Below are 21,075 nucleotides of genomic sequence, written 5' to 3'. Positions count from 1 at the left end.
CTTATAGCAATTTAGTTACTTTGCGTAGGTGATATGTGTCAGATTGAGTTCTGTGTATTATTCAATATGATATATTAAATAATACAATTCAATCATGAAATATATAATATCGAACATTACTATTGTTATTGTAATTGTCCTAAAATGACGGCACATTGTTTCTTACTCAGCCAAGTTTGGAAAGTCCTTGGGGGTCATTACAAGGTGGGCGGTAAGGGATACCAGGCACCGGTAAGGAGACTGGTGCCGGTAATCCCTTAGCACCCTATTCCAAGGTCCCTTGGCAGGGACTGTAAGGAACGTGTGGTCCGACCACTCATCCCTTACGGGTCCCGCTAAGGGACCAGGGCGCTAATAACGGGCTTGCAAGTCGCGAGCCCGTTATTAGTGCCCTCCCCATTCCCATTGAGCCCTATAGGGGCTCAATGGGAATGGGGAATGGTTTGTGCAATGGGGATTTACCGGTCCCGCCAGGGTCGGACTACACTGGTAAATCCCCATTGCACAACACCGGTGCCAGACCCGTTATTGGTGGCAGTCATGGCGTAAATAGCGGCATGACTACCACCAATCTCGGAATGAGGCCCATTGTCTTCTCAACATTCATAATAAAGTATAGCTGTTTACTTTTGATGTATATTTATTGTCTTTTTCCGTTTTATTTGCCTGTTAAGATTTCAAGTATGGCTCAATCACATTAATATAAGTGTGATTTCTCTTTTTATACAGCTTGTGTAACTTATTTCGTCTGCGTAGAGTATTTTAGCAGTGTTTATGCTTATGGTACACCGCTCGGTACTACGTTGTTATGACAATGCAATGTTGCTTTATCTGAAGTTGCCTAAAATGGCGGCACGTTCCGGCTTGTCTTTGGGTGCCCTTTTCCAATGCGTGAGAGACGAGCTTACGTCACACAGGAGAGCCGAACCGGAGCTCGCGCTCTGCTCATTCCGAGCCTCGCTCCACTTACATTTGTCATAATTATTTAAAAGTCGCAGCGCCACAATATTAACTTTCTTGATTTACTTAGGATTTGTTTCTAGCCACATATTAATTATCGCAATATATGAGTTGAACGCGTTGAACGCACACCCTACTGTTGATTGGCTGCTTAGTTTTCTTTTATCTTCAGCTCTCCATATTTTTCTTAGCTTCTACTTCAAAACTTTCCCGTTTCAGTGTTGCTCTACTTCCGCACTAATTGTTTTTTTTTTCATTTGCTTTATCCTCGTCACCATTTGTTGTGGTCTCGCTTCCATTAAAACGGGAGACCAGGAGTGTACACATCAATATGCTTTAAGGTCCAAATTACCTAACTGAACTTCCCCTGAACCCCTACACGTTCTACATTCCCTCAATTTATGACACACTAACATTATAATACTATGTGTGACATACTGACATTACAACAAACTTGTCAATGAGTAGCAGCAGTTCCCTTGAAACAAACTTGTGGTCAATCATCATCCCTCGACCATTGTGTTCCCAAGACGGGACTGTGGGGCCTTGTTGATGTCTTCTAATATGGAGGTTATGAAGATCGTATGCCTCCATTAGTCGTGTCCATTTCTTTCCTCTTTTAAATGAGGGTAAGATTTTAAGCCTTGCTTTCATCTGCTGCTCTTTATCTTCGCATAGTGCATTCAAATCACCAGTGATGATGATGTAGTCAATTTTTTGAGTTGTAATTGTTTCTTCCATGATGTTTCCTATTGATTGTATGTAGGTGTCATCCTTGGTTACTGCAGGGTTCCAGTAGGTGTTAATTAGTAAGATCGTTGAAGGTATTTCCTGTTCCCCTTTTATGTTCCATTTCAACCATTGGATTAGGACTGCTTGGGTCAGAACTGTTGACACTAGTGTTGATTTTAGGGATAACCAACTCCCAGATCGAATAGCTGTAAATAGGCCCGCTGAAGGGCTACCTTTGGATCCTTTACGGACGAAGAGAATGCACTTTCATAGCCGTCCATACTTGGTTTTCTCCTCAACCAGGTCTCTTGGAGACACAGGATGTCGTGGTCTCCAAGATTCACATCTGAGGTCCCTGTGAGATGTCCAAAGCCACGGGTGTTCCATGAGCCCATCACTATTTGGTCATTCCAACTTGGGTGGATCCTGTTGTACCTATCACCCTGGTTGAGGCTTTCCAATTCCTGTTTTAATGGCTAAGTCGAGAGCTTCTTCTGATGGGCCTTAGAGACCCAAATCCAATTTCTCAGATCGGTCGTTCGATTTTTTGTCACCGGTTCCCATCTCTTGCTGGTTATAAATGGGTTTGTTCTTCCTTTATCTTCTCTTTCTTGGACCGTCGTTCTACTTGAATGAGGACTTTTCGGGTATCTGTTACAATCAGTGTTGGTACTTTCACCTTCTTTATCTCTGTTTACATGTCTTCTATATTTGTCCCACTCCGCATTCTCGAAATCCCTTCTTTTCTGGCATCTCTCCACTATTTCCTTTACATAGTTTCTTTCTTTTTTTGCGTATTCCAATGGGCTAGCCGCCCTCGCATAGTCTCCTCTTGGAACTTTTGGACTATGCTTTATTTGTGCTGGTGACGGGAGGTGCTGGCAAGATTTCCAGGTCTGTTTACGGCCTCCGATTTCTGTACCCTTTTCCTGCGCTGTCACTGTGGATAGGTCTATTAAGTCGAATCCTAATTTTTAAAAATTTCGACTAGAATGACCTATTTGGTCTTTTGTTCTTCTTGATAGTTTGTGCAGATACGAACAGGCTTTCCTTCCTTTGTGCATCGATTCCACTATCGTTAAGTCTTCCAAGCGGAGACTGCTTAGATTCGGGATTTGGGCGCACAATTTCATTACTGTTCGTCGGTTCAAAATCAAGTTGTCATTTTTGTTAACAGTTTTCATTACTTTGAATGATGGAGTGTCCTGCATTTTGGTCTTGTTATCCCTCCCTTTTTCTAGGTGCAGTGTTTGGGCTGGGTCCCCTTTTCTTTGATGACTTGCAACGTTTTCTTTCCAATAATGTTCATATTTTCCTTCCCTTCCTCTTTTTTTTAGGCCATTACATCTGTGATCCAAGTAATCCCTTAAAGACGTCTTCTGTTCGTTCAAGTTTGTCCTTGAGGGAAATCTTCGCGGCTCCTTCTCTTCCCTTCTTTTTTCCTCTCGAATATTTTCTTTAGGATTTTGAGCTCCATCTTTGATTTTCCCTCTTCAATCACTCCGCTCCCTATTTGTGATGTTGATAGGAGATGTTGATCTATGTTTATCCTTTTGCTGTGGGCATGCAGACCTTTGGTCGCGTCTTGTGATCTTTTTTTCCGGTTCACATACTCGACCCTTATCCAGTGGGGAGGTAGTTTTCCTTTTCAACTGAATTGGAGAAGGGACATCTGAATCTGAGTATTCAATTGTGTATTGACTTAGATCCATTAGATCCACAAATGCGCTTTCGTCCTCCTCTAAGTCAATGGAGTTTTCCTTTTCCGCTTGTTCGGTGGCTTGAGTAGTATTTTTTAAATCGCACCTTTCTGTCTCCACTTCTTTAAGTAGGACAGCTTTTGTCTCCTTATTTCCAAATTTTCTGCTACTTTGTCCACCTCTACCTCTGAAGTCAAAGTTCGCCGCCTTGCTTGACAATTCCCTTAGAATACCACCGACTTTTAATGAGAAGAAGCCGTAAGACGCTTGCTTGCCCATGTTGCGGGCCTCTCTAGATTTTCCTGCGTGATCATTAGGTGACAAGGCAACAATTTTTTGGACTAGAGTGAAGTTGGTGGCAATCGAGCCATTTGCTCTGGACTTTACCGTGCCTGCTCTCGACCCCTGTTCGTTATACTTCTGCATAATTTTGTGGCCCCTAAGGTTATCATTCTCCTGAGGGTATTCTTTTGAGCCCATTTTCTGTTGAGCTATTACACCCCTCTGTTGTATGCCGTTTCCCAAATCACTCTTCTTAGGGGAATCTGTCTTTGAGGGGATGTCGGTTTGACTTGACACTGATGAGGCATTTCCGTTGTTAGGCGTACCTAAATAATCCTCTGTTTGGGACGCCATGTTCATTGGCCTCAAGATCGTCGGGGTCTGGAGCTTATCACTTGAATTTGCCAGCACATAACCCTCTAAGAGGGTTAATTTTATGTACATTGCTGCTGTTAAGGGCGTGTCATCTTTCAGTGTATCACTTAGCGTCTCGTAAAGTTTGCAGAATGGTGCCAAAGCGATTGTTATAGTAGACATTATAGACATTAAGTCAAGCTTCTTTGATGGTGTTTCTCTCTGAGCTTGGGATGAGATTTCACTTATTCGTCTCCCCATCGGTGTTGAGGGAGTTCTCTCCAATACAGAATTTGGTCCCCGATTTTTTTCTTTTCCTTCTCCCTCTTATATTTTTCTAAAGACCCTGGAATCCATAGGTCTCCATTTTCCATCCAACATTCAAACTCTTTTTCACCAGAGGGTTTGCTAAAGGATGCATTTAGTCCTCTCTTTGACGTTGGACCAGTCAAAGAAGCCTCTCCCACTTTGTGATTTCTGCTAGTTCTGATATCTTCCTGCTATTTAGTAGCCCCCACTCGTTGGTCATGTGCCCCGTCCTTTTGGTTTTGGAGGATGGGGCGTTCTACCCAGTCAGTTGTTATTGCACATTCTCGAGGGGCCCCCTCATTTATAATGGAGTCTCGTTGTTTCCCATAATGCTATCTCTGTGAACGAGGGTCTGAGCCTGCACTATTTTGGGTGCCCACTTTCTCTTTGTCCCGGGATAACTTTTCATTTTTTCCCTGGAGTTTCTGGAATGTTTTTTGGGTTATAGGAATTTCACAAATTTTGGATGGCAAATGTTGTGAGGTGGTATTGAGGGTTTCAGTTCCAGCAATTAGTTCTGCATCTGTAAGTTTGTTCTCATTTTCTGCTGCTGATTCCTCTGTCTGGTCTCTTTTTTGGAAGAAGTGTTTGAGCGAGATTGATAATAATTTTTGCTGTTCTATGGTGAAGGACTTAGATTTGTTCTTCTGGCTTTTAATCTGTTTCGATTTTGCTCCCACCTTCTGTTTTATTGTTTGCTTCCCCTTTCTTTGTTGCGCGTTACAGACATTGCGAGCATTAGGGGAGATTTTCTTTTTATTTTGTTTTTTAGAATCTTTTGCCGTTGGGAGTTTCTCAAGTACTCTGTGTTTTTCTATGGGAGCATCCAGTGTGTCCTGCTGCATTGTATTGGGGCTATCGCCCTGTGTAGGTAAGCTTGGGTCTGCGTTACTGTTTGTTGTCTCTTTTCTGTTTCCACCCTTATTCTGGAGGCGGGTCACCTCCCGCAGGGCTTCGGTGTCTTCCTCCTGCACCTTCGAACTCCCCCCAAGGCTCTGCATCGTTTGGGCGGCAAGTTCGCCTATCTCCCTCCCTCGGTGTATCTCCACGACCACTACCAGTTTCCTGAGTGGCGCGCTGGAGAGGGCTATTGTGCCGTGCTGTGGACTGAACAGGGAGGGCCTTGTCAAAACCACCCGATCAGCTTTTGCTCCCTGCTGAGAGCCCCTCATGCCGTCCTGCGGAAGAGAGAGTGATGCAGAGGTCTCAACCCCCCCTCCCCTCGCTCCCTCTCTCTGCCAGGATTTCAGTCAAGGTGCCTGCGATCATCCGGGGTTCACCCCCTGTCCCTCCCCGCCCCATATGTAGTTGATGAAGTTGATATGAATAGTCCTTATTTGGAGGCGCCACTACATTAGGAGGTGTCATTCCAATTACAGCCTGCATCCTTGCTAGACGGGAGGGGGAGACATGTTCATCATGTTCATCAAGGGGGGGCACGAGTCTAATTTGACGGCTTCCAAACCCCCTTCTCTGAAACGTAATCTTCCGCCGTTACTCTTACCGGTATCGTTGGGCGAGGAGCCGCTTGCATCTGCGGATGGAGCACCAGAAGTCGTGCTCTCCTTTTCACATCCTGAGCTGCTGTTCGTCTCTGTTATCCGATGGCGGCCGCTTTCAGGACTCTGGGGTCTTCCTCCATTGTAGAGCCTCGACCCGGAACCCCCGGATACCGCGGACTGCCGCTGACTGCAATTAGCTCCACAATTCACTCCGCGGTCCGCTCCACAGGAAAAACAGTCTTTGACGCTTGCTTGTGGATCCACCCACAACAATCACCACTGAAAGCAGACTCAGAGTCTGGGACTGCCGCTGGCTGCAATTAGCTCCGCAATTCACTCCATATGTACATTACAAGCAACGCGACGTGGCGAGTCGCAGAAAGCAGTCTGTTTAACAAGGACTACAAGTTTGTGAAGGAAGGACTACAATTCCATTCACATCTGCAGAGCCTCAGTGTCACCCCCCGCACCCGCCTCCTGCTACGCACGCTTGGGCTTCAAAATCTGCCTGCCCAGCGAAGCGGAGTGTAGGCAGAGTGTCTGGTGCTGAGGTGCGGTCCAGTCTCTATGTTTGTGATTCCAGTGAGCTGTGCAAGCGACTTTATCTACATTACAAGCAATGTGACATGGTGAGTCGCAGAAAGCAGTCTGTTTAACAAGGACTACAAGTTTGTGAAGGAAGGACTACAATTCCATTCATACCTGCAGAATCTCAGTGTCACCCCTGGTTCCGCCTCCTGCTACGCGCAATTAGGCTTCAAAATCTGCCTGCCAAGCGTAGCGTAGTGTAAGCAGAGTGTCTGGTGCTGAGGTACGGACCAGTCTCTATGTTTGAGATCCCAGTGAGCTGTGCAAGCGACTTTATCTACATTCCAAGCAACACAGCGTGGCAAGTCGCAGAAAGCAGTCTGTTTAACAAGGACTACAAGTTTGTGAAGGAAGGACTACAATTCCATTCATGCCTGCAGAGCCTCAGTGTCACCCCCGGACCCGCCTCCTGCTATGCGTGCTTGGGCTTCAAAATCTGCCTGCCCAGCGAAGCATAGCGGAGTGTATGCAGAGTGTCTGGTGTCAGGTGACCGGAGGAAGGAGGTAGGATTGCAGATCTTCATGGGCGAAGTTAAGCAAGGCGTACCCCCGGGGAGGGATTTGCCCTACCATCACGAAGAGTCACTCATAAGAGAATCCAGTACTGACCAAGTGATACCCTCAGAAACGCCCCTGGTGTCGTCACCAGACAATACACCACATGAATTGGTCAGTGAAGATAAAGAAAGCCCAATGATCAATGGGCTAAATAAATTAAAAGAACTTAGTTTACAGAGTCAGCACGACACCCCGGTATGGCAAGGTTGCCCTTTTAACATCACTGTAGACGTTGATTCACGCACACCCAACGATGCTGGGGGGGGAGGTCTCGGATAAAATATTACAAGTATTATACTCGGAGGAGATAATTGCTGTTGAAATGGAGCAGAGGTCATCGATCAGGCGTTCTGCCTGTAGAGAGGGGAGCTGTTGAGATTCCCACGTGGCCCTGATAATTGACGATAATGCCCAGGAAGTGAGATCTAAAATGTACGCACTGAAACTAGCAGTTGACACGGAAGAAATAGCATCTGTGCTTCCACCTATATTGGCCACTTCTGGTAGAGAGTCCATTGAAACAGTGAGCCCATCGGGATCCTTGAAAGTTACTAAGCCAACTATCTTGAACACAGATCCAGGATTGCCAGCGAAAAGGATGAAAGCTTCAGAAAACAACCCCAATAATGGACATGATAAAAACAACTCGTCAGAACAAAGATCTCAGTATATTTCCTCTGCACATTTTAATTCCCTGGGCAGTTACATGCAAAAGCGACCGAAATGGTCCCTAGAGATATCTACTAGTGCCCAGGGCATGGCAGGGGGACAACCAAATGGGCAAAGGGGGAGCAATATGTGGTCCCGAAAGCAAATTAACAAAACGCCAACTTGTTCATCTGGTGAGAACCACAAGTGGATCCCTCAAAGTTTGGCATTTGGAGACAATTTTAGGGGGCACTGTTTCTATTTCAACAATAAACAGTTGTCACCCAAAAATTATGAAAAACTGTCACCCAGAATGGTACCAACAAATTCAGAAATCTCGGACCAAATTTTACTGGAAACATCTCTAAGTATGGAGTTAGAAAATTGTAAAAACTTAGCAGACTCATATAAAACAATACTCCAAGAAGACAAGGACCCAAAAAGCTATTTCCAAACGGGTCCCAACAATCAAAGTACACAAACAATACAAAAAATAGATGGAGTTAGTGAGGTAGAGGACAAGGCGTTGCAGACGACAGAGGAAAAGTCAGCAACAGAGAACCAACAAATTAGTATAGAAGGCTTACCCATATCAATGGAAGCCTCTATAATTAGGCAGGAGTCTAGCGTAATACCAGCTATAACAGAGTCTGTAGTGCCATTATGGGGCATAGGAAAGGAGACTTCGGTAACCGTACAAGAAATCCAGGCCACTAACAGTAAGATGGATCTGGGCTTGAATAACTGAACTGAAGGGACACGGACCACCACATTGTTGCCAGAAAACATCAGAAATTAAGAGGCAATTAGAAGTATTGATGTTGAAATTTCAAACCAAAAGATTTGCAAAATATTTACAAAAAAACAAACTGACAAGGTTCTGGTCAACAAGAATACAGGAAGTTCAATTGATATGGTAGAGGCCCCCAAACAGCCAAAGAAGCTCTGTAAAAAGAGGATAACAAAGAAGCCTAAAAATTTGCCATCAATTAAAACTGCTAATTCAAACAGCAGCCCGTCTTTTATTAAAAACATCTTGGCTCCAATAGTAAGAACCGGTCACTCTACCAAAATAAAAATAAAAGCTGGAAATGTGGCCGCAACCACGGAACTACACAGCAAAGGCTCAACAATGATATCAGCCGAGGAGCCAAGGCAAGTTACAAAAGAAATAGATCTGATCAGGGTCGGACTGGGACAAGAAATAGGCCCGGACACCCAAAAAAAAGTGGCCCACCCCTCGCCCCAAAAAAGTGGTCCACTACTCATCTCAAAAAAAGTGGCCCTCAAACCATCATCCGTGAATCGCATCAATTCATGACTTTGCACTGCTACTTATGGAGGGTTCATGTGTCTGTTGCATGTTATGTTTTGTGTAAATGCTTGAGAATGTGATAATTCCTTTTGTTCTTTTTTTTTTAAAAAACATCCCATAGCTAAACACTTATTTTGCAGAACCAGACTCAAAGCATGTCTACTCGTTGCCACCAGTAATGAAAATAAAGTTGCATTTAATAAGCAGTACTGCTTCATTTAAGTCATTAACTCTCAGAAAACTGCTTTGCAAAAATACTGGCAGGAACTTCAAGTGCAAAGTTTGAAGGTAAGGCTTGATTAAAGCGAGCTGAGAGAGTTCCCTCAAGATGGTATTTTTGGCGTGGAGGCGGGACAGGAACTGGGTGGGAATGGCCATAAGGATTAGCGTGGCCATGGGCACTCAATGGGTGGGCAAATTAAACCACACCTACAAGCTTTGTGTCCTTCCTCATGCCATTTCTCCCTAGCTGTACTCTAATGCAATAGTTTCAGCTTATATCTGGTGCAATAGCCAAACTAACAAGAGGACCGTGGAGAAATATAAGACAATTACTAAGTGGCACTAAAAAGAGTAACAAAGCACTTTGACTTGAAAGGCGATATACTCAAGCACCATCTGCTATTCCACAATTGCCTTCAAAAACCAGGTCAGACTGTGGATGACTTTCTGAAGTGCTGTGTGGAATCCAGCAAGCCCCTGCCAGTTTGGAAGACAACAGGTAAAACGCAGAGAGGCCTTTCAGTTCTGCGGTAGAGGAGAGGGAAAAACTGATACAGACAAAAAATAATGACACAATCTGCGCAATGTGTATAAGAAGCAACAGTGCACTGGGTAAAAAATGCACAGATGACCTGCAGAAACAGAATGCACAATATTCAACATAGTTAGCAGCAAGAGAAAGTAAAAAGGTTGCAAATACTGGATGTGCCAAAGACAGAAGGCACAGGAAAGAGCACTACTGCTGCTGGAGCGGCCCACACATCACAGGGAGTAGAGAATGCCCCGCCAAAGGCAAGACTGGTGGCAACTGCCTGAAAGTAAGACATTTTTACCAATGTCTGCAAAAGCAAAACAGTGGAAGTAGAAAGCGATAGCGGCAGCTGCAAACAAGATGAAGACAGCGGCAAACAACCACCATGCAGAGTACTGAGAATACAGGCTGCGAAAACCAAATGCAAGTGCACCAAACCCATGGGTTGTACAGTATTCAATAGGCAAGGGCAACATGATGGTTCACTCAGGTTCAGACCCCACCCTAGGTTCACCCCTCACTCTAAAAAGTGAAATCTGGATTGGAAAGAAGCCATTGATCAAAATAAATCCTAAACCCGGTGCACACCGCACCTTGCAGCAAAACTGCAAATACTTTAAAGACAGGGTGACCACTGGAAATATACACATTACAACCAAAGGGGGCTCTGTAAACTCGGTGTGCCACGGAAACCGGACATAAATAACTAGACCCAATGTCACAGAAGAGGCAACGTCAGTCACCCGAGAAACCCAAGAAGACCTAGTGTCATGAAGCAGGACAAGGCGTTCAGACCCATTGCAGGCAGGGTCGGAGTCTGGGTCATACAATTGTCTTGGGCATCAATGGAAAAAGTGGGCCACAGTTGCAAATGGCAATTCTTCCTTTTTGTGACAGACTGTTTAAGTAGTACCCAACGGGGAGGTTTTTGATGAAATGTGATGCAAATTGTGCATTTTAAAGAATATTTATTCACTAACACTGGTCAAAACTACTAGCCGCATAGTGAAGTAACTCATCAAACTGGCCCACATTGGCCCACAAAATGTTCCACTTTCACCACAAAAACTGCCCCACACTAGCATCTTGTGTTTTTCATTCAGACATAGCCCTATAGGCTAGTCCGAGCCTAGTGCCAAGCATTACTGAGCAAGTCCTTTCATTACAGGGTACAGTGATTGTCATGAAGCTAACTATCACAAGTGCATATCAGCAGCAGAGCGAGTTACACCTTGACTCAAAGCGCTAGACAGCATTGGTAACCCGGATGCCATTCGGACTCTGCCCAAAGGCCTTCCTTTTCCGATGCATAATTATAACAGGCCTGCTCAAAGAAACCCAAAATCAATTAGTACCAGGACGATATACTTGTGCATGAATGGAACACAGGTTAATACTTGACAAGGTGCTCATGTGACACAGTAGGAAAGGAATTTACTTCAAGAAAGGGAAATCAGTTTTTGCAGTGGAAACTAGATTTTCTACTATACTCTGTCTCAAAGGCAGCAGGCATGGAACCCAAGAACAGCCCACGTTGAGGCATCTGCGAAGCACCAAAACTGAGAAACAAGGACCAGGGGAAGCCCTTCATGAGCGAGAGCCTGCAGAATATTATGCCGAATTTGTTAAGAACTTTCCCACCAAAAGCAAACTGAACACTTGATGGATCAATCTTACCTGTGAATCTTTATATCATGACTCGATTCGTCACAAGTGTAGCCGCCTGGAGCCCAGCGTCAACAACTGTTGCAACCTGCAGCCTGCCTGTGTTGCTGGTGCTGGCCCTGGGTCCTGGACTGGCTCACTTCAGTCAGTATACTCTTCGGGGCGCCAGGGCTCAGTATGCTGCCTGCTGCTGCTGGGCTCAGGCTGGCTGTGTGGGCACTGGGCAGCTGTCACTAGTGCTTAGGCCTGGCTGCGGTGTCGTCGTCTGTCGACTTGAGTCGTTAGTCTATGTTGGCATTGTCTGCCTGACTCAGCTGGCTGTGGGTTGCCTCGTCGACTCGTGGGGTGGGTGGCCAAAAATTAAAGCCCAGGGTCGGGAGGAGGCCCACTATATCCTGGAAGAGAGAGAGCGCCACCAACTCACCCACGTGTCCACCGGCACCACCACTCAAGATTGTGGCGGCACAGAGTCTGTGTCGGCCCCCCACCCCAGGCACAAGTTGCTTTCAACTTTGCAGGGCAACAAATTCATTGCAGATGATACTTCCTGCAAAGTTGAAAGCAACTTCTCAAGTTGTTGTGTGTGAACATGGGCCGCCCCCAGCCCAGCCCTGCAGGCAGAGGAGCCGGAGGGAGCGAGCAGCCCAGCCAGCCTCCTGCTGTGCTGCAGTAGCCACCCGCCGTGTAGTTTGTTCGTTAACACACTTCTCATCAGCACCGGGCCACAGGGGCCCGCTGCACCACCGCCGGCCTGGCGCGACCGGCCCCCTAACAACATATGCATGATGCTCATACATGCATGATGCTCATGCATGCATGCTTCATGATTATGATGTATGCATTTGCAAATCATCAAAGCAAAGGTAACAAGTGTGTGCTGTTGTTACCTTGCTTTGATGAATATGCACCCTCCTCCAGGTCAGGACCAAGCCAGCTCCTCCCTCCAGGCTCCCCTGGCCGGCCCCCCAGAGAGAGAGTCAGTTTTCCTTCCAGACCGGCGCCCGAGGCGAAGTGGCTGCTCGGGCCGCGCACAGGCCGCTACGTCTCATGGGCACGGCACACTACGAGTGACTCAGTCAAATACATCAACAACAAAAAAAGGCCCAGCTTGGGTCGGTGCAGGCTCGCAGCGACAAAGTTCGTCTCACTGCAGTGCAAAATATGTTCTGATAAACACTTTTAATAAAAACCCTTTTTTCTAAAACCGGCCCCTCATGAAAAAACTGGCCCCCAAGTCCCAAAGTTCATCGGCCAGTGGCCGATCGGCCGATGGGGCCAGTCCGACCCTGGATCTGATGGATCTATCGACGTACAGTATTTCGGAGAGCGAAAGTTCATCACTGGATGAGAGTATCATGATGAATGCCTCAACAACAGAAGACTCCGGTGATGAAACATCAGAGAAAGAGGAGGAGATTCCTAAAATACATCTGAGAGCATCTGACAAAAATAAAGATATCCCAAAGACAAGAAAGATATTGCCAGTTATGAAACCTATTCTTTCACAAGCCAATGCCAACGGTATGGAGAAGGTGTTTGGATCACTCCCTGCCGTAAAATCAACAGGAAAACCTAGAGTAAGCTAAAATTTAATTTAATACTTCAAACTAAAACTAGACCAAAACACCACCAAGAAATTGATATGATGGCAAAAGACAATTTAAAGCTTTCTTTGGAACGCATACTATTTAACGATGATGGTCTAGTGCTCAATAGGGCAAATGTGATTAGACTCTTACATCATGTCCCGACACTCAGTTCGGTTTCATCGCAAGAGTTCTCGATAATAGAGTTTCCAGATGAACAATGAACGGACAGGGTGATAATTCACCTAGTCTCTAGGCTAACAAAACTATGCCTACTGGAAGAGGCACACCATTTGTGATCTTTGGGATTTGACCTACAAGAAGAGAAACCAACAACTGATCAGAAAAAAACACATTAAATAAAAGAGGGGCAGTGCTATGAACAAGATGAGAATGAAGCGCAAACTAAGGCTCAACAAGTACCGGTAAAAGACGGAAAGAGCAGTAAGAACAATACTCAAAAATCACCCCTAGAAGGAGACGAAGCAGGCATTAGAGCTGAAAAATTGGTTTGGCTCTACGAGGCCCCATTGACAGAGGGCTATTGGGTTCTGCTAAATCCAGCGATCCAAAGGCAGGCGGGTAGACCCAAAAGTGGCCTATTAACTGCAGTGAAGAACAATTTAGGGTGGATTTTGTTATACACCAAGTCACCCACCCCATTTATTCATCTGGCAGCAATCAAAACCTCAAATCAACATCAGTGTAAAGTTTGAACATTAATTGTGGTAAACATTTATTGGAATCCTGCAGACCAGAGAAATAGAAACATGGCGGATGATATTGCGTTGTTAATTGACAAAGAGCTGCTAAAGTGGAACGACCCCTTAATAATATTAATGGGTAACCTGAACTGCACTTGCATAGATATAAATAACAAGCCTATTCTTGAAGAAGGACAATTCACAAATAACAAAGAAAAGAGAGGAATTGCCTGGGGAAAAATGCTTCAGGCAAGAGACTGCATGGAATTCTTAAAGGAGATATCCCGGCCAACTAGTGAACATCTATTAGATTACATTTGTATCTCATCCATTATGTCTACTTTACTAAAATCATTTAAATTTTGTGATACTCGAAGAAGTGACCACAACCAATTAAAATTGATGTGTCATGCACTACAGAAGTATGTGCACAAGTTGCAAATAAATCCAGGGAGAAAAAGATTAGTTATTTGTGCCAAAAAGTTGCCAGAATTGATCCACCATCTATCTAAGGCAATCAACACATGCAGGATATGGAAGGACATGCTAGAATTAACTACCTTTCACTGTTTCAAGAATTTGCTGTTAATCAACAAATAGATCACGTAAAGCTGCAAATTTGCCATAGGCACACCTACGATAAAGTGATAATATTAAAGAAAAGACAGCTTAAGAAGAACATCAGACGATGGAAACACGCCAATACGAGAGAGGCCTCGAAAGAAACACACAAATTAAAACAATAATATCCCAATTGGCTGTGGCTACATAAAAAAAACATGATAAACCAAGACGCCCAAGCAATGTTAGCCAATATCCAAACGCAGAACACTGCGGCTATGTGGGCAACAATTAACCCAATCGACGCACCACAAGCATTACTGGCTACTTCTATCTCGGCCACTGAATGGCAAACTCACTTTGCTAAAATGCTAAATTTAGATGAGGAGGCAATCTTGGAAATATATCACAAATCATAAGTAACGTCAGAGAATGAAAATATGTAGCTAAAACTGGACATTGACACAGAATCAATTGTAGCGATCATTAAAAGGCCTGAAGAATTCAAGAGTGGAGGGTCCTGGTGGTTTGTCAAATATTGAACTGAAAATAAAAACTAAACTCTGGGCAACGCTTCTGCATCATTTATACAAGGGTATTCTGAGATTGTCAAAAGGCCCACAATCTTGGAAATCAGCAGTAGTTGTCCCTATTGTTAAAAAGGGCCTAAGATCTGACCTCGACAACTACCAGCCGATTGCCTTATTAGACGTGGTGGGTAAAGTTTTTGGATCGATATTGCTAAGGGCTCCATCGAAGTGGCAAACTGTTTCGAGCCATCAAGATCCATGGCAAGCTGAGTTTGTCAGGGGCATTGGTCCGATACTCAATGTGTTTCTGATAAATCTGCAAAAACAAGGGCTGTCAAATATATTCTGCATTTATCGATCTTTCAAAAGCCTTTGATTCCATCAGGAGAAATCTGTTGTGGGCAAAACTTGACCAATGGCATTGCCCGAAACAAATTTTGAATAACATCAGAGATCCCCACCACTAAACATCTATTAAGATCAGAATGGATAAGTCGGGGACTCTCACTGAAGCTGTTCCAACAAGGGTAGGACTCAAACAAGGATGTTCGCTTGCCCCTGAACTCTTCAATTTATTCTTAGCAGATATTGACGTTGCTTTTTGTGACATACGCTCATTCCCTCCAAAGATCGCTAATAACGCAATTGGAAGACTTCTTTACGCTGACGACATAGTCATACTTGATCAGACTCCCATAGGATTGCAGTGTCAGCTCGACTCTCTCCAAATTTACTTGGCGTACAACAAATGAACAATAAATCCATAGCAATCAAGGATCATGGTCTTTGGTACAAGTGACAAAGCAAGAGGGAACGAGAAATATTCCTGGTGCCTAAAAGGGCAACAAATCAATATAGTTAAAGAATTTAATTATTTAAGTGTGTGCATCAATAATAGCAGATGCGAGGCCCCGAGATCGGACATACTGCGGAAAAAAAACAAAAACTTGGCGGCCCAAGGCAGAACTCTAGTAAAAAAATACCGTTGCTATTTTCTAGTCCCGCTGGTACAATTCTATCGATCAAAAGTTATACCAATATTGACGTACGGCATGGAAACATCTTTTATTCTGCCAGAGGACATATGGCCATGGTTAGAAGGCCTCTTCTGGAAAATTGTTCTGGGTCTGCCAAAGAGCATTCCCATTGCCATCATCAGAAGAGAGTTAGCTCTAACTTCACTTAAAGCTACGGTTCTATGGAAATCCATATCTTTTTAAAGAAAATGTTCAGACGAAACACCAAAAGGTGGTTTCTCAATCCTAAAGCAGGCACTATAGGACTCCAGAGAGAAACTACTGAAAGAATGGGAAAGCATCTGTCAGAGGACCCTTACAAATATGAATGAAACAGAGGAATCTCTATTTCGAGATCCAGACAGGACACACTAGAATCGATATACAATTACAAACATTGTGGTGAATTTTGGTTTTGGCCACGGAAACTAAATGATCTACCAAGATACGTAAAAATCTTTCCGAATCCATTTTTAAGCTTGCAATATTTACTCCTGCGTTTTCACCTCTTTCCATCGAATTTGCGGTTAAGCGAGAGGAAAAGCTCTACCATCATCCCCATATGTAGAATCTGCCGAAAGGAAAATGTAATCGAGTGCATTAGACATCTGATCCTGAGTTGTCCCGAGCTAAAAGTGGAAAGAGAACTGAAAATGGGCGACATTTTGAAGCAATACGGCTGTCGGTCTATGGAAGACTGGTGGCAGATGATAATAAAGGGAGAAAAAACGCACCTTATTCTGGCTGTGTCAAAACATTTGTTGCTAATCCAGGCTAGACTAAATGAAGCCAGGCACAACGACGAGAGCCCCCCTGAGTGGTCAGAAGAGATCCCTTGAATGTGATGATAAGTGGCTCGGATCTGACGAACTTTGTTTTTTCAGCTTTCCGCTTTCTTAATTTTTTGTGTGTCTTATCATTAAGGACTATTTATTCGTTATGTGTTGTATGTAAGATGGTGAAAACAATGAGTTTGTGTATTTTGGCAAAAGGTTTTCTAAATTGAAAACCATAGAACGCCAAATAAATAAATAAATGTAGAAAATAATTATCATGCAGAACATATGCGGGTAAAAACACCTTTTTCTTCACACAATTTCTGCTTCATTAAGGCCAGAATGGAGTGCCTTATTATGTTGGAGGGCATATTGTAATGATCTCCTTTAGGCAATACATTGACTCTGTGACTTGTTGAAAAATTGCTTTGTTTCCTCCAGGCCATGATAAATCAAACAATTTTCCATCTTTGCGATGAAAACCCAAGTCACGTACTAACCCCACTCTCAAAATCTTTTCTAGATACCAAACATTTTTAATACATTTTCTTTTAGACTCAACATGTTGTGTTACTAGAAAGTGCAAAATTACAAATTCACAAAGTAGAAGTGGTGTTGTGGTTTAAGTGGAAACAGGTAGGGGTCCGCAACCCCAGGACCAAGCATTCCCCTGACCTCCCCCACCACACGACCCGACACCCTGCAACCTGCACCCCGCCTGTGGCAATTGGCTCCTTGTAGAAATGTTACCTGGTGACGATGCTGTAGATGAGGGGGAGGACCTAATGCTGATGGGGACATGGAATATGCAGGGTCTGAACTCCCCGGTGAAAAGAAAATCAGTGTTGGGCAAACTGAGGGATATATCTCTTTCTATTGTGTTCCTCCAGGAGACCCACCTGCTTGCGCTGGATGAGAAGCGTATGAAAAATAGAGCATCCTGCGCCAGTTCTTCACATGTGGGGGCTAGAACAAATGAGGGGTGGCAATTCTGGTGGGAGAACAAACTCCGATTTCTAAAACCAAGGTCCTACGGGATCCTCAGGGGCACTCTGTGTGTGTTAAAACCCTGCTGTGGGATCGAATGTTCACATTGATGTCCCTATATATACATGTTGGCCAGGAAGCATTTTTGGAAAATGTCCTGCTCAAAGTGCTCCCATTTGCTGAAGGGCAAATCATCTTGGGTGGGGACTTCAACCTGGTTCCAAATCCACTGGTGGACAAGACCCTGCCTCTTACCAAGTTAGACTTCAAACATTCCATGGCCTTTTGCCGCTTTATTCTTGAATTGAGTTTGGTAGATGCATGGAGATTGGCTCACGGGGAAGATAGGGATTTCTCTTTTAACTCGCATGTCTATGGGTGTTTCTCTAGGCTGGATCTCATGCTTGTTCTCTGTGCACTATACCCATGTGTTCGAATGGTGGAAATAGGCACACGCACCCTGTCCAACCACGCACCGGTGTCTATGTCTCTGGCAGTGCTAGACAGGCCCGAAAGGCCTAGGCGTCAGTCGAGGGTATTCGACCCAGTGCTCAGAGATCCAGTGTTGACTAGGGAAATGGGGATGGCTATCTCCAATTACTTTAAGGAGAATAAAAACACTGTCCCTTCGGAGGGCATTGTGTGGGATACCATGAACGCAATGGTTAGGGGGAGCTCATCAGCAATACCGCGGCATATACTTGAACTAGACAGCTGGTTAGGGTGGGCTTAGAGGGGGACGTTGCACGGGCTGAGCAGGCATACAAGAGATTGGGGTCCTGTAAGGTGCTACACGAACTCGGGGTAGCACAGAGTAAACTTGAAGCACATTTGCCTGACAGGACTACTCAGGAAATGCTAAAAACTAAGCAGTGTTATTACGCTAAGGGGAATTGAGCCAATCGCCTCCTGGTGGCCAAGCTGTGTAAGATCCAAAACCGTAACTCAGTTTTAGCCTTGCGGAACGAGTAAGAGGTGGTGCAGAGGGGCAAGGCGGATAAATTGAGGATTCTAGATGCACACTTTAAGAAGGTTTTCAGGGGTGAGCTTACTCCGGTGGCGGCTCAGGCCCAATATTTGAGAGATGCGCCTTTGCTGAGTCTATCTGATGCGGATAGGGAAGCCCTGGAGTCGGCCATCTCGTCTGGGCAGTAGAATGGGCAAGGCTCCGGGCCAGATGGATCCACGGCTGCCTTTTATAAGAAGTTCCATGAACTCTTGGTTCCCCCTTGGTTGATCTCTTCAACTCGTTTGCACCCTCTGGTGAGGTCGCTCCTTCCATGGGAACCTCCACTACGGTCCTGAACCCCAAGCCGGGCAAAGACCCGCTTAGCTGCAACTTGTTTGTGTGTTCGAGGATCATATAGGACAACACAATTTACATGAGGGACCAAATACAAAGTAATAAGAATTAATATACAGAATAGGTGTCATCAATATACAGAAAAATGTGCAGTGAGAAAGAGTATGAACAGTTAGGTGCAGAGTGTAGCAAATATTTGGGTTAGCCTTTATATAGTATCGCTAACTATAGTTTAGTTAACTCATATTGCCCCATTACCCGTACTAACATAGATTCAGAAAGTACTTAAAAATATGGGCCTGTCGTATGATGGAGGTCCCCCCTGACCTTATAGACAGTGACCAGACGGTTCATTGCGGGCCCCAGTGCACATGATAATGTGCAGCGAGTCCTTAGCTTGTTGGAAGTGGGGCAACGCTTGGATATAGATTTGGGCATAGCGGCACTGGACGGTTACAAGGCCTTTGACAGGGTGGATTGGAGCTATCTTTGGGGGGGTCCTGATGCGGTTCGGGTTTGGGCCATGATTCATCCGTGGGGTGATGGCGATCTATCAGCACCAATCCACTAGCCTTAGGGTTAACGGAGCTCTGTCATCTAGATTTTCAATCACTAAGGGGATGAGGCAGGGCTACCTGCTATCACTGTTGATCTTTGCCTTGTGCATGGAACCGTTTGCCAGCTGTCTGAGGACTAAAGGGGATATAGGGGGGTGTCCGGGTTGCGGAGGCGGACCATAAGGTATCCCTTTATGCAGATGATATTTTGCTCACCTTGCGTAATACTCGATCCTCTTCAGCCGAGGTGCTGCAGGAACTAGACAGCTTCAACCAGGTTTCTGGGTTCAGGGTAAACTACACTAAATCGCATGGGTTGGAGGTATCCTTGAGGCCACAGAAAAGGAGTATGATCGGGACCCTAGCCCCTATAAAGTGGACCTGTGAGCCTATCCCCTAGCTGGGAGTCTACATCCCTTGTAAGACCTCTGACGTCTTCTGGGCAAATTTCCCGTTGTTATTCCAGGAGTTTGCGGAACACTTGTTGAGATGGGGACGCCAGGAGATTTCTTGGTTTGGTCGCATCTCGGGTGGTCAGAATGAACCTGATTCCGCGCCTGCTATACATATGCTCGGCTCTGCCGGTGAGGATTTCTGACCCAGATGTGTACACACTTCAGGGTAGGCTCTTCAAATTCATCTGGGGGTAATAAGCGAGCCAGAATATCTAGGATGGTACTGTTGAGACCAATGAGTGTGGGCAGCTTGGGTGTCCCTGATGTATTTTGTTACAACTTAGCCGCACAGCTGTCTCACACCTTCACTTGGGGTGACACCTCCCTACAACCAAAATGGGAACATCTTGAGCAAGCCCAGTTGGCGGATAGAAGACACTTGGGGCGGAAGTGGGATTTCACCTTATTGGGAACTACAAATTGCTCACTTTACTATATGGGAAGGGCTCTCTGTAAATGGGGAGTGTCGGTGGGGATGAGACCCCTCACGACGGTGTGGAACAACCAGAGCTTTGAACCAGGGCAGGGCCAGGTGGCTTTGGGAGGTAGGCAGCAGGGAGCTTATCTCACAATCACCAGCTTTACAAGGAAAATCGCCCAATGATGTTTGAGGAGTGTAAGCACGCCTTTACTCTGCCAGAAACTGAACGCTTCCACTACGCCCAACTGCAACACTGGGCTTCCCACCCACTCACAAAAAAAGCAGCTAACAGACCTCTGCCTGGCCTCGAGTTAACATTACAGGGGGGTCTCTCACAGGGTTGAATCTCAAAGTTGTACAAACTATTGAATACAGGGGACCTGGTGCAGCACGTATTGTACATGGCTAAATGGGAATCCGACTTAGGGGGGCCCATTGACAACGAGGGATGGCTGAGAATATGGGGAAGGATGCTTAAGTCCTCTAGATGTGTAACAGATAGGGAATGGTCCTATATGTTTTGTTACAGATGGTACCTCACCCCAGAAATGTTGCATTACATCCTTAAAGACTGTTACACTACTCACTGGCGGGGCTGCGATGCTCGGGGCTCCTATTTCCATCTGGTGTGGTTGTGTCCCAAAGTGTGTGCCTTTTGGAAGGAAGTACTCTCCAAAATAAAGGACATTACAGGGTTATCACTCCCCATGGACCCACGGGATGGTAATACCGGGAGACACGGACTAAGGGCGGTTTCCCCTTACTGGCCCCCTGGCCACACTGATTGGACACCTCCTCCTGGTGGCAAAACT

This window comes from Ambystoma mexicanum, chromosome 2q, assembly GCF_040938575.1.
Source record: "Ambystoma mexicanum isolate Mex_15411 chromosome 2q, UKY_AmexF1_1, whole genome shotgun sequence".
Lineage (NCBI taxonomy): Eukaryota > Metazoa > Chordata > Amphibia > Caudata > Ambystomatidae > Ambystoma > Ambystoma mexicanum.
The sequence above is the reverse complement of the archived record's forward strand: the minus strand, read 5'-3'. Positions refer to the sequence as shown.